The sequence below is a fragment of the Pieris rapae genome, chromosome 2 (assembly GCF_905147795.1).
Source record: "Pieris rapae chromosome 2, ilPieRapa1.1, whole genome shotgun sequence".
NCBI classification, from domain to species: domain Eukaryota; kingdom Metazoa; phylum Arthropoda; class Insecta; order Lepidoptera; family Pieridae; genus Pieris; species Pieris rapae.
Genome location: NC_059510.1, coordinates 682,372 through 700,062, shown reverse-complemented (window position 1 = coordinate 700,062; position 17,691 = coordinate 682,372). Strand labels below are relative to the sequence as shown.

The following is a 17,691-nucleotide window of genomic DNA, read 5'->3' as shown; positions in this document are numbered from 1 at the left end:
CTTCTAAAGAGATAACATAATTCCCATTTAAGTCCAAATATGACAAAAACAATCCAAATATACAGCTTTGATTTTTATAATGTATACAAAAAATATCATAATTCTAATACAAATCTCAAATTACATAGATATCATGACATCGACCTATGATAGATTATATTACATATACGTGAACATCAACACTTAGAATGCACAAAGGCAGTTAACACGACTCCGCTATTGGTATGGTTTAAGTGTTGTGCAAACCAATCTCTAACTAAACGGTCGATTGCACAGTACGAGTTAAACAAGATTGAAATTCTAGGCGAAGTTACATTTGCAGTTGCATTTGGCTAATTAAGTGTAGCCCTTACACTTGCACAAATCGCTAACATTTCCTCTTACCAAGCTATCCCTTAAAATTCGTATGAAATCCAAGTTATATACTCAAAACAAATATAACTAACGTGTTGACAGGTCACAGTGGATTCTTGTCGTATAACACCTTGAGGGTTAGACTTTTGCTGCCTGTTCTTGAGCGATACAGCTGAAGAGACGGCGTTACATGACCTGACCGTCTCTACCGTATGTATCAGGGGGATAAGGGGCAGGGGCTATTTACGCACCTGATGTTAAGTGATACCGCTGCCCATGGACACTCAATACCAGATTCCGTAGCCAGCCGTTTAAGAATTGGTACGCTCTTTTCTCAAAGGACCCTAAGTTGAATTTGCAGCTGGTGGTGCCTTAAAAACGCCTCCGTTGTGGCGAAAGTCGAGAATTCTTTTGATGAGGTTGGCAATCAGGCAGGAGGCTCACCTGATACCGCCATCCAAATGTCTTGCCGGCCTATTATAAATTTCTACGCTCTTTTCTTGAATGACACTAATTTGAGTTGGTTCGGAAATACTTAAATGGGCAGCTGGTTCCACATTGTGGTGCTATGAGGCAAAATCTGAATCTGTAGTAATCCATAGAGTTACAAAAGTTAACGTCAACTACAATTCAATAATAAAAGTAGTTAGAAGATGTAAAATAACGATACAGTTATTCTTAGAGAACACAGACGTTTAAGATTAAAGATTAAAAGTATCAAGATCGGTGCAACTTAGATACAAAAATTATTGTCCAATTAGTCCTAACGACTCATTTAAAATTGTTTCCTTAAGTCACTGTCGGATAGTAGATCTTTAATAGATATTAACTGGGTTTAAACTTGTGATACTTATCTATATTAACATACTATTTACTTTATATGTAAAAAACTGCTAAAAGACTCTCTGTTTCCACATATTAGAGATAGAGCTACAGAGTTGGAGTTAACAAAGTTGGAGATGCTGTGGAGACCTAACATTACACACTCACACACTTACTCGTGCAACCAAAAACGTATTTGTAACATTTTTATTTAAAAATTTATTTTAAAAATTTGCAGAATCAAAAAACAATTTCATAAATTTTGTGACGTGTTGTTTGATAAAGAAAAGCTAAATAGCCTTGAGACAAGTATTTTATATTTAAAAATTGACAAAAAGACCTAATTCTTAGACATTTGTATGTAAAGATGGTGTCGCGTTTTTTAATCTCTCCTTTAGTACAAATGTAAAATATATCATGCAATGTTTGCCGAATTAGCTAGTTTACTTTTGATAAAACGTCACAATTAGCCTCAAAAATGTCAACCTGAAAAGATTAAAAAACCCAGAGATAAATCATTTTAGTCCGAGGTCGACGGTGACACAGACAGATAACCTTGATTGACGCTGAGCCACCTGTATATATTTTTATCCCAATTAATATTCAACCCGCACTCCGGACCGACCTTAATGAGAAAATCTTTATATTTACTGACCTGGTCGGAGAGTTTATAGAGTATTTTATTTATTTTCCTATTTCTTGTATTTCTTAAATAAAATGATTACTATTTTTTTTCATAGGATTTTAGACCATTCTTGAACAATTTGTTTCAAATGACAATCAAGAAAATTGAATGATAACTCTTTAGAATGCATCGTGTTGTCTCTCTCCCTAATATATGGCGAGCCGATGGATGGCTGAACTATCGAAAACTTCCCCAAGTTTGCAGAACTTTTGGAATTTTTTTCACGATAAAAACAGCAAAAATTAATTTAATTGCAATTTTAACAATGCTCCGGACTGCAGAACAGGTTGCAAAATTATTTAGTTTTAATACCATTCCCGACCTTACATCAAAATTTGAAAACTTTTGAAATTATAATGAATTAATTGTCTTGACTGACTGGACTAAACGATATTTTTTATATAATAATTGTGTGTCAAATATTTAAACAGATACAAAATGCACAATAATTGCTTACGGAAGCAAAAAGACAAACCCTTTTTTACCTTGCAATTTAACGTCATTTTAATCATTTCGTTAATACTAGCCTATATGTAAGGAAAAAATTGGTTATTTAATTAATTATCTGTCATGTCTCAAAACTGATATTTTATTTAGTTATAACATTAAGAGTTTGTTAGTCTGTCGAAGAAGACGCAAGTTTTGGCTTGTACTTAAATTTAACAAATTGTTAAATTGTATAATTATCTACTTTTATGATATAAAATCTAAATTCTATAAATTTTTTTAACTCAATAATTATACTTTATTCAAAACAAATAACATAATACATAAAAATATATCTAATAACTAACCTTTAACTTTAATAATTAAAAAATATTATTAAAAGGAGTCCCTTTTTTATTGCTATAATTCTATAATAATTAATAGCAATACAATGAAGTTTCATTAATATTATACGTCAGTGAATGCTCGATTATCAGGAAATTATCTGATCGAGTCAATTGACCATTGATTTTTATTGTTACTTTTGGTTTATAATTGAGATACCTTCTTCATTATTTGAGATATATTCATTAATTATTTATAATCATTACTTAACGAATAAACGTATAAACATTGTTATCAAGCAGAGCCGAACAATACCCTACACCTTGATTTTGGACAGTGCTTTCGCAAAACGCACGGAAGTACAGATTGAGTATTTAGTGGAGTGTTATGGTGATGAAATCAATCACAATCTACTCAAATCACATACGCCCACTAAGCCGGCTAATTATAATGTCCGCATTGATGGAGTGACGATATTTCTCTGAAATATAAATTCCGATTAATAAAATACATTGTAAGACAACAAACCTTTCTATATCTCCCAGGCAACTTTAGTTTAAAAAAGTACAGGAAATTTGAAGTGCGAAACGATTAAAACACGATAACATTTGTAAACCCATTTTACTCGCAGCACTGCCGGTAGTAAAATTGTTAATTTTAAATGAACATAACATTAAATATATTTTAATGTAACATGATTTTCGTGTCGATGAAGTTATATTTCATTTGTTGCCTCATTGTACACGTAATGTACTCATAAATTTTGCAGAATTCATAACAATATTACTGCAGTAACGACATTTAATTATCGATAAAATACAACAGTTTTTCTGACGCGCCAGGTCCGGGGGAGTATTCCAAAGTCCTATATCATATATCCTGTAGTGCAAACAGGAATCTACATCCAGAACTAATAGTTAAACATGCTCTATATTTACATATAACTAACCCCTCACATGACTCAATGTATGCGAACAAAGAACTGCAAAGGTATGTTAAATGTAAGGCAGGTTGATAGAATTTACAAAAGAAATAGTTTTTTTTTTAATATTGCAATCTAGTACTGTACTATATTGTGTTGTTTTTTGATGTGTGAATGTATTGTTTTGTATGTTATATAAATGTAAATATTTGCGGCATTAGACTAATCTGTAATGAGCCACTATTATTTGTTAAAAATAGCTTACACAATTTCCAGATATGTGTATACCTAATTCAAATTTGTAAATTGGAATACGAACATAAAAATAAAGACTTTTTACCTTTTTCTACATTATATTCCGAGCCGATCTTAGACAATATGCCTGCCCCATGTAATGTGTAAACATACATACACGTCCCCCAAGCATTGGTCGATAAAAATGTCTAATCAATATACAGTTAGTCGCAGAGCGTCGATAATTGTAATCAAATGAAATGGAATTTCCGAGATAAATTCAACCCAATGACGTGGGGTATTGGAATTTGTGAATTGGGGACGTGAGGTCCATCTGAGTCGAACCCTACAAGGGTCTATTAGGTGAGCGATGTATTGTAATTCTATTAACACCTATTTGCTTCGAAATTCGAATTATTTTCAAGAGAAATGTCGCAACATAGCCGTGCCCAATTTTAGTCCCTATGACTACTATTTTTAAATAGAGAAATGAGGTTTTAATGTATGAAAATGAAAATATTCTTGATCATTGACAATGTCATGGAGAAAGACCTACTTTTGAATTAAAAAAAAAAATTATTTAAATTCTTTTATTATAACAGCCTTCTTTATTCAGTTACATTTTTCATATACTAGATCGGTCTATTGTGTAACTATATTTCGGTCCAAGCGTATACTATATGTATCGTACAACCTACGATTTAGACTCATTTCAATTTAAAAAAGATTTCATACTTAAAATCGATTTTCGTTTAGTTTGTTTTAGTAATTTTATTTTGTTTAACATATATTTGCTCAAGTTCTTGTATATTGTTTTTCTTTAACCAATGTGCCAAACGCTGGCTAGCTTCTACTAGTAAAAAAACATTCATTGATCTCAACTGAATTTCCTCGCAGGTGAAAATCCAAATGAAATTAATCGGGCTGTATTAATTAATGAAACGTCAGAGAGAAGATATAAATCCTTTGAAACGGATAAGCTGATTAGTTGGGGCGGTCAGTAGCGGGCCGAAATTAAACCAATCCTGTTTACTTTCACTTGAAAAACAGGGGCTTTAATAAGACAACTGAGGAAGTTTATAAAGCATTAATTTGTATATAAATAGTTTTTCGGTTCTGATACAGATTAAATTTCCGTAAATATTTTAAAAATCTAAAAAACTTATTTATTGATAAATTCAAATTCATGCTCATCAATCTGAGTTATCTATGTAATGTTAATAGAGTACCATATTTATTAGACCCAAAACCTCAACACGAAATATGGTTACTTCTAGACCACCGTTTCTTAAGTTGGGGGCACAAAACATTCGTTAATTAAAGGAATGTAAAATTGTAGTGTAGTGTTTTAAACTAAAATAATAATTTTACAGTGACGGGTCGATACACTGTTTTACGTAAATTTTTGGCTGGTCGCAACATGAAACTGGTTGAGAAACGAAGCGTCTAGACTCTAGAACATTGATTCAGTATTTATATGAATATTAAATGCAGTAAATTTATAATATTAACCGCAGAAAATTCTCGATAAAATAACCACGAGCTCATTTTAATATCACTTTTCATTCCCACTATATTTATATTTGCGGCAACCGCTTAGCCGCGAAATGTGAGACTAACACAGATTTATAATGAGCTGGTTATCTTTATTACAAGCTTATTTAACTTTTATGCAATAAATTTTCGCAGTAAATTCTTAGGAAAATATGCATTTTTTGTTTCCTCCTTCCATATCTTTTGTCTGTCCGCCTTGGATTCCTAAACTACTTAATCGATTTCAATAAAATTTGCACACAGAGGGCAGTTTGATCTAACTTAAAAGATAGTATAGCTTACTCTTATATAATTCTATTGGATATTATCACTGACCTCCTGTTAAACGGCGATTTGAATGATTTTTTTGTATGCGTTTAGGTGAAGTCCCGGAATGCTTTAGTAGTTACATAAATCAGCCCGGCAGATGGCACTGCAGTACTTTCATACTTTGTTTATGTCCTAATTGCTTGAAATGAGCATTGTGAGCAGAGGATTGACAGAATGCACCGCCTTCCAAGCTTAAACACACAGTTGTAGGTATTATAGTCCACTACTTTGAGGATTTTTGTTATTATAAAACCATTTTATTGAATAATTTATTTAATTCGACCATTCAACTGCATTAAAAAGTCGTGCTCAACCGAAAGCCATAAAGCATACAAAGGTAATAATGTAATATAAGTTTTTAAAATATAGTTAATAAAAAAATATTATCCTTTACTTGAAGTACTTATTAAATTGAGAGGTCTGACACTATAGCCACCCAGGAAACGTGGGAAAACCACAAAAGCGATGGGCTGAAGATATAGTAACAGTTTCTGGGGAGAAATGGATGCATGAAGCAATGAACATATCCAAATGAAATTTAGGATGAGCCTTTTACCCAAAAGTGGTCTTACTGCGTGACACAAAGAACTGGAAATAACAATAACTAACATAGACTAAGTACAATAAAAAAACAGCGAACCAATACTTAAAAGGCCGGCAACGCAGTCGCCAGCCCTCTGGCATTAAGTGTCCTTCCCGTTTGACCCCTGTTCTAACGCCCATTTAATAATTTAATATTTCCACGTATACCATTTCCAGTATACTTTATTATTATCATTTAAGATAGCGACGTTTCTGCAATTTAAAATAATGCTCAACATTCAATGACAACGTTCATAAAAAGCCTGTTTAGTCGAAGTAGCATTCTGTGGTTGAATTCAGGAAGCTTCTGAAATGTTTAGTAGCTCAAAATGCCGCTTGATATTCAGTAACGAGACGGCCGACTCAATTTAACCGTGTATAAACGTAAAAATGCTTGTTCTGTCGTAGGACGCGGGCCAAATTACCCATTAAATTACCCCGTATCGTACGAGATAACGTCACAGTGTTGCCAAATACCACCCGTTCTACAATACCATGGGGAGATTTCATCAAAATAAGTGCGAATCGAATGTTAGGCGACACATTAGTTATATGTATGGAAATTTCGGGTCTATGTTGCTTGCGAATATCTTTTGTTATTTTTTGTTTTGATTCACCATGGAGGGTGTTCAGAGGCGTTGTTCGGATTAATCATCAGCTGAGTTTCATTATCGGACGTCAAGGCATATTATATAAAAAAATACCATACGTAATACCTTCACGTCCGTCGTTCCACAACTAAGAGTCTTGCAGCCACCACGACTACGTGGAACAAGCTGCCTACTGAAGTAATTTGGAACCAATTCGACTTAGGGTGCTTCAAGAAAAATCTTACTAATCTTAAAAGGCCGGCAACGCACTCGCGAGCCCTCTAGCATCGAGAGTGTCCATGGGCGGCGTTATCACTTAACATCAGGTGAGCCTCTTGCCCGTTTGCCCCCTGTTCTATAAAAAAAAGGCTGGCAACGCACTTGCCTTCTAGCAATATATGTATATATAGCAATATAACAACAAGTGAGCCACCAGCCGCCCTGTTACATAAAAAACATATTTATAAAAACACATCGACCGCGTTTCACCCGCGTGGCACATCAATCGTGTTACTCGATCGTGTTGTTACTAGTACATCTCTCTATCTATTTTTTAGTACATAGTAACCTCACCTGATGTTAAGCGATACTTCCGTCCATGGATACTCAATGCCCAAGGGCTCGCGAGCGTGTTGCCGGCTTTTTAAGAATTTATACGCTCTTTTGTTGAAAGTACGTAGTTAGAATTACATACAAAGAAACCGAAGTTTCTCACCCTCTCACTATCTGGCTCTTAACTTGTTCCCCTGTCCTATTCGGGTCTAATTCAAACACACCAATATTAGAAGAAATGATTCAAAGAGGCAAATAGGAGAGGTTTGTCTATTATCAAAGGATATCAGCACAAAGTTTAACCGCAAACTGAGTGTCCGGCCAACTCTGTGCCAACTTGCGAAACTAATCTAATTAGCGAAGCAAATTCCTTTGTCAAACCACTTGTACCTTACTATATTTTTTAATTATTTGATGTAATGTTTATTCATACACATTATGTAAGTATTCTTTGAAATATTAATAGAATTATTTGACTATAAGATTCATCTTAACTCAACAAACATCCCACGAAATTTAGTTTTTAATCCGCCAAAAAATATTAATCTATTTCTTAACAATTATTCTTAATTTTTAATTTAATTTAATTTACATTTTTATTAATTTTTATATACACCTTTACACGAGACTCCATTACGTACACTGGTAATTTTATTACATTCCTTTTCTTTATTTTTTGTAATGTTAACAAAAAATAAATTATCGTCTTTGATTTTCCAATAAATTAACGTATTACAGATTTAACACAAATAAACATGTAATTTAACACAAATACAAACATTTTTCGTGGTTGGAAAAGGTCTTCTTATCAGTTTTTTTATATTGGTATATCACCAATCTGGCTAAGTGGGTAACACACCTAGTGGAGGTATGGTTCTTATGCCATCAGAAGCCTAAAACACTTCGAGTAGGCATATACTTCACCACGATTCTTCTTAAACTAGCATTAATAAAATATAAATAGAAACGCCTGCCCCGAGTCGTATTACCGAAACTCTATTCACAAACAGCCATGTTATTAGTTGTGAAAAAAAGTACTTGAAAGAATAAAAATGATTCGAAAAATTGTAATTGGCAAGCTGACGTAAGATTGAGTATTACATAATATTAGTAACTTCGTAGGTAAATGGAATAAGTTTTATATAGGGAAAGTTGGGAGACATAACTTTAGATATCCAGACGTACCTAAGAACACGCAAACTCCGAATCCAATTATTGAGAGCTTAGGTTTTTTATACATCAATATCAGAGAAATGTTAGCCTAGTAATAAGGTAATTATATTTTTAATCCTGTTACAGGCTGGCTATAGAATTGAATTTTTTGGGAAATACTCCAGTGGGCAGCTGGTTCTATATCGGTATTAATTCAAATATAAAAACAGCTGAAATCTCTATTTCGTTGAGTTAGTGTCGGTAAATTGTTATTTCAATACATTGCACGTACAACACTTAATAACGAATCCTAAGTTAAATAAGTTTAGTCCTCGCAATTTATTGAATAGCAGAAGTTTATTTTATTCAGTTCTAGTTTAAATACATAAGTTTGGAATTGATTGCTTCAATTAATCTAATAATACATTTTATATTGTGAGAACTGTTCGGAACTGTTTTTTTTTAAAGAACAGGGGGCAAACGGGCAGGAGGCTTAATTATATTATATTTTTAATTATATTAAAATATAATAATACATGATTGTTTGTAATAAACTCTGCTTTATTACAAACAATTATGTATTTTTACAAATAACTATACAATGAATGACAAATATTTCCTCACATAAGTTTTACGTAAACATGTAACAAGCTGAATAACAAGGGAAGAAATATAACAAGCGGAATGAATACGCTCAATTAAATTGATAAATAACGTAAGTAAATCAGGGCCGGTACAACCTTTATTTTTTAGGCCTTAGCCTCAGATTATTTATCTGTCTACTGATGATTTGTGTATTTCATCAGCGTCTTGTAGCTGACGAATGCCGACAACTTTTGGGTCTAAGACAAGCCGGTTTCCCCACGATCATTCGAGCGAAAGTTACATACGCACAGAAAGAAATTTCATTGGTGCCGGGGATTGAGCTTACGACCATAGACGTAATATGCCAGTGCTATGCTAAGTATGTAAGCCTAATCCTGCTATGGTTTTGTTCAGGATAAGATAGAAAATGCCGTCGTAAAGTATAACCTATAAACAGTACGGTATAACTATATAGTAAGAAATTAACAAATAAAATTACTAAAAATAACCAAATTAAATTACACGAAATTAACCACAATTTCAACAACAATAGTAACGTCCTATATCTAGTGCGAGCGTCGAAGAAGTGCGCCCGACCATACAGCGCGCCGTGCTTATATAGCCTGAAAACCAGTTTAGTCCAGTATACCCCACTGCTACACGTCACTTGACTTTTTACAGCTTATTCGGCCTCTCCTGACGACGGTGCGTCCTCGCCCGTGTGATGATAGGCAGGTTGGCATGTTGAAACTTGACCTGCTGATGACTCTTGTATCACGTGCGGTGGTTGTGGTGAAGGACTATCGTCATCATCAGCGCCACCTAAAAATTACATGATTTTTGTTATTATAACGTTAAATTAACATAACTTCATCGAAAGTAAGAGCGCATCCATTACTCTCGACACAACATTAGTTCATTTTTTTTTTTTTTTACATAGCAAGAGCGTCTCCATTGCTATCAACAGTAAGAGTGACTCCATTACTGTACATCACACTAAGCAAGAGCGACTCCATTGCTTTAACAGTAAGAGCGACTCCATTACTGTACATCACACTAAGCAAGAGCGACTCCATTGCTTTAACAGTAAGAGCGACTCCATTACTGTACATCACACTAAGCAAGAGCGACTCCATTGCTTTAACAGTAAGAGCGACTCCATTACTGTACATCACACTAAGCAAGAGCGACTCCATTGCTTTAACAGTAAGAGCGACTCCATTACTGTACATCACACTAAGCAAGAGCGACTCCATTGCTTTAACAGTAAGAGCGACTCCATTACTGTACATCACACTAAGCAAGAGCGACTCCATTGCTTTAACAGTAAGAGCGACTCCATTACTGTACATCACACTAAGCAAGAGCGACTCCATTGCTATTGATAGTAAGAGCGACTCCATTACTATCACACAAGACTCCCGCAGGTCTTTACCAAAATAGGTACTACCTATATGATAAGCAGTCCTAATAAAATTACAGTTCTCACAAACATTTATCAACATACATAAGTTTTGAAAAGGCAAGTAAAAATAACTTACTCTCAAAGAATGCGGCACACACATCAGGGGTCCATTCCCCGCGCCAGGGCAACATGTATTCCGCGGCAGCTTTACCATAAGAACCAGCGACTAATTTTAGTTCATATCTGTCCTGCGACAACGTCGCTAAAACCACATATGGTCCGCGCATACAGGAGTCTAGCTTACCAACAGCTTGGCACAAATGCAAAATCGCCGCCATTGAAATGCACACCCTTGCGAGTCAACCTCGCAAAGCACGATGTCTTCATATCTTGACCATTGCTAATGACTCGGCATAGATACTCGATCTCCGTAGTCTGAAAGTTACATTTTTTTTTAAATTAATGAAAAAGCCTGCCTGGGTCCCTTACCCTTACCCCCATCTCTGACACATCATGTAATGTACCTAAACCCTCTTCTATTGTTTTACTAGGTAATAATACGTCATATACACAATTACAACACACAAGGGCTCTGCCTGAATCTATGTAAAATCGTAACGTATTTGATATAATTCGTTGATATACAACCTGTGCATTGCCTAATTCTTATGGCATCTTTATGTACTCATAGTGACCCTCAGGTGTTACGAATCTCGGGAGTGGTGTCGAAGTTTTTTATTTAATTTTATCTGGTGAAAGCCAGTAGCCATATCAAGGTAAATATAATAGGTAGCTTTACCTAGCCAAACAATATGGTCCTCAATTAACGGAAGCGGGTATTTTAACTGTCTTTGAGTTTTAAGTTTAAAGTCGACACAAAGCCTATCTGAATCGCTTTTTTTCTTTACAAATCTCTATCTCTAATTATTTATTGATTTAACACATCTTTTATGATATCTCTAACGCGTAATTTTTCATCATACGACATTTTATAAGGGCGGTAAACTATAACTAATTTAGCCTACCGCTCGACTCGGAACGCTGTCGAACAAAACAGTCCTCCGTTTTATGTCCTACCTTCTTACAAAATGTGCAAATAATTTTGATATTAGAAAACTGCCTTTTTTCTGAACTTGAATTGTTTGTAGATTGAGTCTCTGGTGCGGTTTCATACTTAGTTTTTTTAGGACACAAAATTTGTATATGACCAATTTCCCTACATGAAACATGAACAGTTAATATTAGACTGAAAATTATCTCGTTTTCAGAAATTATCTCGCAAATTTGGCCTTTTAACGTGATTTTGTATTATAGAGCGCGGTTCTAGGGGCTTGGTATATAATGAGAGGAATTTAACTAAGCCTTCCGATGATAAATTAGCACAAGTCGCGGCGGCGCGAACTTGTGGGTCCTTAATACCTCGAATAACTACTGCGACAATTAACTTTTCACTCATTCCTCGTACAACACGCAATACATGAGATAACTATCAGAGTCTGTTGTCTCTCAACTATGATCATTACTAAGCCACTCATTTAGCCACACTTTAGCATCCCCTTTCAAACAATATCCAATCAGAGATAAGCACTCACGGTCATCCCAATAATTAGACAACCGCGCAGAGTCTTCCTCCTCACACCATATATCGAAATATTTGAAAGACGGATCAAAATTAGAAATATAAATGGAGTTAGATCTTACCAGAATTGTGCTCAACGCACTTACTAGTTTGTCGGTCACCTGATTAAGTACCAGATCAGTGCTTGACTCGCATGCGCTGCTTGAACTTGGCACCGGAGCGTTTTCAGTACCATTGTGCGAACCGTCAGTACCAGGTGGTAACGAGTGTCGCTTAAGGAAGAAAGCAGCAAATCCGATGGTGTTGCGCATGTCGGTGCAAAGGGCCGACCCCCTCGCGGTGGTGTTGCTGAGCACAGTTGTGGTGACACCACTGGTGGACATTGCTCATTCGCTTGCGTCGGTTGACGGTTTAATATCGACTGTAACGTTTCTTCAAGCCCAGAGACGGGCACACCGTCTTTTTTTTACGTGTTCACCGCCTACCCTCCATTATTTTTATTAAACGTATATCACTCGCGTTTCAAACTGACTAAAATAAAACCACGTGGGCGTTAATTTAAACTAATCAGAAATGAGAACGAATCCCACTACTGAAGTAAGAAATTAACAAATAAAATTACTAAAAATAACCAAATTAAATTACACGAAATTAACCACAATTTCAACAACAATAGTAACGTCCTATATCTAGTGCGAGCGTCGAAGAAGTGCGCCCGACCATACAGCGCGCCGTGCTTATATAGCCTGAAAACCAGTTTAGTCCAGTATACCCCACTGCTACACGTCACTTGACTTTTTACAGCTTATTATATATATATATATATATATATATATATATACGGTATAACTACTTAAAACTTGTTGACGATAGTCCTTTTTTTCTGAAGGAGGTAAAAATGCACAAATGCAGTCCCCGCGGGGACTGTGGGGATGGCTATCTCTTAATCCTTCTGCTAACCAGATGGGAGCAGCCCGACTCACTTAAATTTCATCCAGGACCCTTCATACCGTCTGCGGTGCTAGACTACACACATTCTGAATGAAGGGCTGACCAAATTCAAATTCAAATTCAAAATTTATTTATTCATGTAGGTAACAATGTACACTTATGAACGTCAAAAAAGAAATGAAATATTAAATGAATTTAATTTTACATTTACTGCCAGTTCTCAAATCAAGGGCGTAGAACGGAAGAGAAGAACTGGCAATAAACTCTCTGCCACTCTTTTTAATCGCCAAGTTTTTTTTTTACACAATGCTTGTAAGGAGCTGCAACCACTACACCATGTTCCATATGACATATTGAGTGATAAAGAATAAAAATTAAAAAATTAAAAACAAAGATTTGTCCTCTATCAGCAGGAGGCATGGTGAAATAGGAGCACGCACTTACGTACTCGTGAGAACAACACGCAAAGACGTAGTATAAACAACTAATATCACCGCAAACACGAATTCAAGTACGACCAGTCACCACAAGTAGCACCCGTTCACGAGTATGACGCATGGCCAGCCATTGGCCCCCTCGCCATATTTTAGGGAGAGAGACAACCCGACGCATGGACGCCGCCACAAGCAATGACATTTGAGTGAGCATGACGATCCTTGAAATGTGCACTTGGCTACACAAGAAAATAGTAATAATACTAATTATACTGAAATAATTTGATACCACATGAATCACGGTTTGTTCCCACTTTACATTTAAAAAAAGTCGTAGATGTCGACGATCGCCCCATAGTCTGAAAATGCAGCCGAGAGATTCTGTCGCGTTACCTATTTATACTGAAGCAATTCATATCCAAGCACTATGATCGTTTAAGTATTCATTTATATTATAATAAGCCTTAGCAAGCAGTTTTACTTTAGTGTACGATTTAAATTTATTTATTGACAATATTTGTATCTCACTAGGGATTTTGTTGAAAAAACGTATGCAATTGCCTTGGAAAGAATTACTCGTTTTATGCAGCCTTGTGGTTGGTGCGCTAATTTTATTGGATTTTATTGGATCATTGATTGGATTGAGGATCATAGAGGATAGGTTGCCGCACCTGTCTCATCAACACATTTTTTTTTTTACTATACATCTACGGCCACAGTATGTAAAATTAATTTAGCCTATTGAAGGGCAGGCCTGTCCAGCAGATGCTCAATCAATCGCTGCTTAAATGAACCTATATTATATTGCCTAGGGAAGATAGAAGGAGGAAAAGAATTCCACTGTGCAGCATATATACCGAGTCCACGAACCAAGGGATCATAGTGAGTATAAAAAGCGCCTGATGAATGACGCAAAATGTTAACAAAAAGTATTACAAATACAAACGATATTAATAATACGTAAGTGCTGAGTTATGCTCTAGTAAAATTTCTAACTTTATACTCTAATAAATCTGCATAACTATAGAGGAACAGTAAATTTATTCAAGCGTGTTATCTTTCAAAGTTACACAAAAGACATCACAAGTTCTGTCAATTGAGATAAAGGGATGTAAAATTAACAAGAACTGTAATGCTGGCTGTAAAACAACTGAATGGTGCTGTGTCTACACTAAAAGACAGGCTATGGAGATGTACTGCTAATGAAATTCCAGTTAGTTATTAATGAAAACTAAATATGATGTACCCCTTCGCCCCCCTCCTATTCGGGACTGCAGGTGGCTGATGCTTTATGGGTAATGTGTTTTAAATAGTTATTTATTTACACTTCGTTACCATTCTATAAAAAATAATAAATATAAATCAAACAAAAAAGCAGGTTACATAAGTTATTAAGCAACGGGCGGCCTTATCGCTAATATGCGATTTCATCCAGGCAACCCTAATATGGAACAGTAAAAAAGTTACACCTAGAGAGGGTAAAGTACATGAAGTGCATAATTAAGTTAATATATTTTTAAACACTATATTTGATCAGGTTATATGCATTCCATAACTAATGTCAAATAATTTAAATCATTGCATCACCATTATGTGCAAGATCTTCAACTTGTCTAAGCAACTGGCCAAGGCCAGGAGTAGCTTCCTCAAAAGGTTCTATAAGTGGTAAATCCTTAGCGTTTTGAATGAGCGATAGCGCATTGTAGGATATGACGTCATTACAGTGCTTGCAGCCGAAAATTGTGGCTTTTAGTATCTTTGAGTTAAGTGGAAAGGGTCCCAACGCTGTGAGATTAGACGAGGTAATAAAATCGACTATTAGATAGACCTGCGCAATACTAATGTGTATGCATGCATGTAATTCGTGAAATAAGGGTGGTAATATAGCAAGAGATTGTCATCGGATATTTTATTGGATTAATCTTGACTTGTCTGCAGCAAGCGCAACGGCTTTTGGGTTGTTGGTTTCAGATCTCTACATATGTTGGTAGCTTTTATTCGCTATTGGAGAATTTTTGGAAACAATGGCCTAGAGGCTTCAGCATGCAAATCTTATCCATGAATGCGGACCCTCGAAGACCAATGGACTATGTGCACATTGTTAGCTCGTACAGTAAAGGAAAACATGGTGGGTGAATGAAAGCCTTATTTATACCCACATCAACGGCGTGCGTCAGAAGGCTTACCTACTAGCCTATTAGAAAATCAAATTATCACGAAACAGATACAGAAATCGAGGCCTTTACTAAAAGAGATTGAAACGGTTTTTGTTTTATTTTATTTGAGCAGTTTTTTGTTTCTTAAACAATTTTTTTAATAATAAAAAACCTACGTGTTTTCTTATTATTTAAATGGGTAAAACATGATAATATTTCAAAGCTGGCTTTTCATTTATCACTTTTGTATAAATAAAATAAAAGTTTTATAATTATTAAAATTTAATAAATATTATTATTATTAATAATAAATGCATATATTATTAACAGACGTTTTTAATTGCTTCATTTCAGTTCGTATAGTAAATAGTTTTTAGTCATTATTTAATAGCATTTAGCATTTTTTCTACGTGTAATGTTGTGTATGTGTATGGAAATAATTACATTGCAGTAATTTCTAAAGGTAGCTTATTTTGCTAAAAAATATAAGGTTGAAAGATATTTATTCTCATAATAGACAGTAGTCACTTACATGAGAACTTATATGCTAAAGCTACAATTTATCACCTCGTGGGTCATTGACGAGCTTCGAGGATGAACTAGCGAAGTAGAACTTGGGTGGACTTTAATTTCCTTAGATAACTGGGATTACTCATGAGATGGTCTTTCAGTCTTAATTTAGATATTGATAGGCTGTCTGCACTTTTTATATTTTGTGGGAGTCTATTATACCGCAGCACTCCTACGCTCAATTTTTTTGCCGTAATTGGTTCTAAACTTAAGTTGAATTAAAATATGATTATTAATTAATTTCACATATACAAACAGCAAATATCAGATTCGTATTCCGTTAAATTATTTGCATGACCTAAGCTGACTGATTTCATTACTCAAATAACCTCTATAACAACTGAATTGCAATCACAAATTCCCATTTATGTGAGATTGATTTGATTTCAACTTCGGTAAACACTAATGTATTCATTATCAACAAATTTATGTTTTCAACGTTTAACAATAAATTGCAATAGGAGTACCTCTAAAGCAAAATTTATAACACGCTTTAATGGCATTGTTTGAGGATTAAATGTATAAAATTATTATGAGTTTAAAATAAATGAATGGCACGACCTCTTTAGCTCAGGTCTCAGATTTATGTATCTGTTTCTTGATACTTTGTCAATCTAATAGGCAAAATAGGTGATCAGACTGTGGTTGACACACGCTGTCAACTTTTTTGGGCCTAAAGCAAGCGGTTTCGACACGATGTTTCTTTCACCGTTCGAGCTAACTTAAATGTGCACATAGAAAGTCTATTGTGCATATCCGGGGATCGAACCAACGACCCCAGGGCTATAAGTCAAACGCTGACGCCACTTTCATTTATGTAAAAACAAAAAAAACTGGAATCGTTCATCCCTTTACATAAATAAACGTCATGTTGATAACTTTCTACTTCGGTTTTAAGTCGGTTAAAAGTAATTTGTAAATATAATGTTCTATGTGTTCACTCGGCGTAGTCAGCAGTCACAATTGCTTGCAGTAAGTGTGTAAAAATTAACTCAGAGAAGCGTCATTTACGTGTGTCTTGCACACCCTGAATGTTAATCCATATAAGACGGATACATATATTTAGTTGGACACTGGCTGAATTGCATTATTTATTATTTATGTTAATGGTTAGCGTGGAAAACCTAAATTTCATGATTAAATATAAAGTGAATCACTTTTTATAAATTGAAAACACTTTATAAGCAAAAATGGTTTAGGTAAGGTTAGGTTTAGGTTGTCCACACTTGCTAACCATTGAGTTTTTACCAATTTTTATATTAATAAGTTTTCTAACAGGGGGCAAACGGGCAGGAGGCTCACTCGAGGCTAAAAAGCCTTGAAAAACGCGCAGTTATGGAACGGCGGACGTCGAGGTGATACGGGTGGAATTTCGTATTCTGCCGCAACGTCCGATAATGAAACTCAGCTGCAGGTATTAATCCGAACAACTCCTCTGAACACTCTCCATGGTAAATGCGGTAGAAGATGCAGAGAGGCCCCAC

The 17,691-nt window shown here is 35.0% G+C and overlaps 1 long non-coding RNA gene across 1 annotated transcript; it reads right to left on the bottom strand.

The window, feature by feature from the left end:
- Nucleotides 1-9,909: 9,909 nt before the first annotated feature.
- On the bottom strand, nucleotides 9,910-12,684 carry LOC123690659. Its single transcript, XR_006751256.1, has 3 exons — nucleotides 12,219-12,684; nucleotides 10,654-10,952; nucleotides 9,910-9,934 (listed from the first exon to the last, which is right to left on the bottom strand). It is a non-coding gene; the product is annotated as an uncharacterized LOC123690659 (long non-coding RNA).
- Between the last annotated feature and the right edge of the window lie 5,007 nt (nucleotides 12,685-17,691).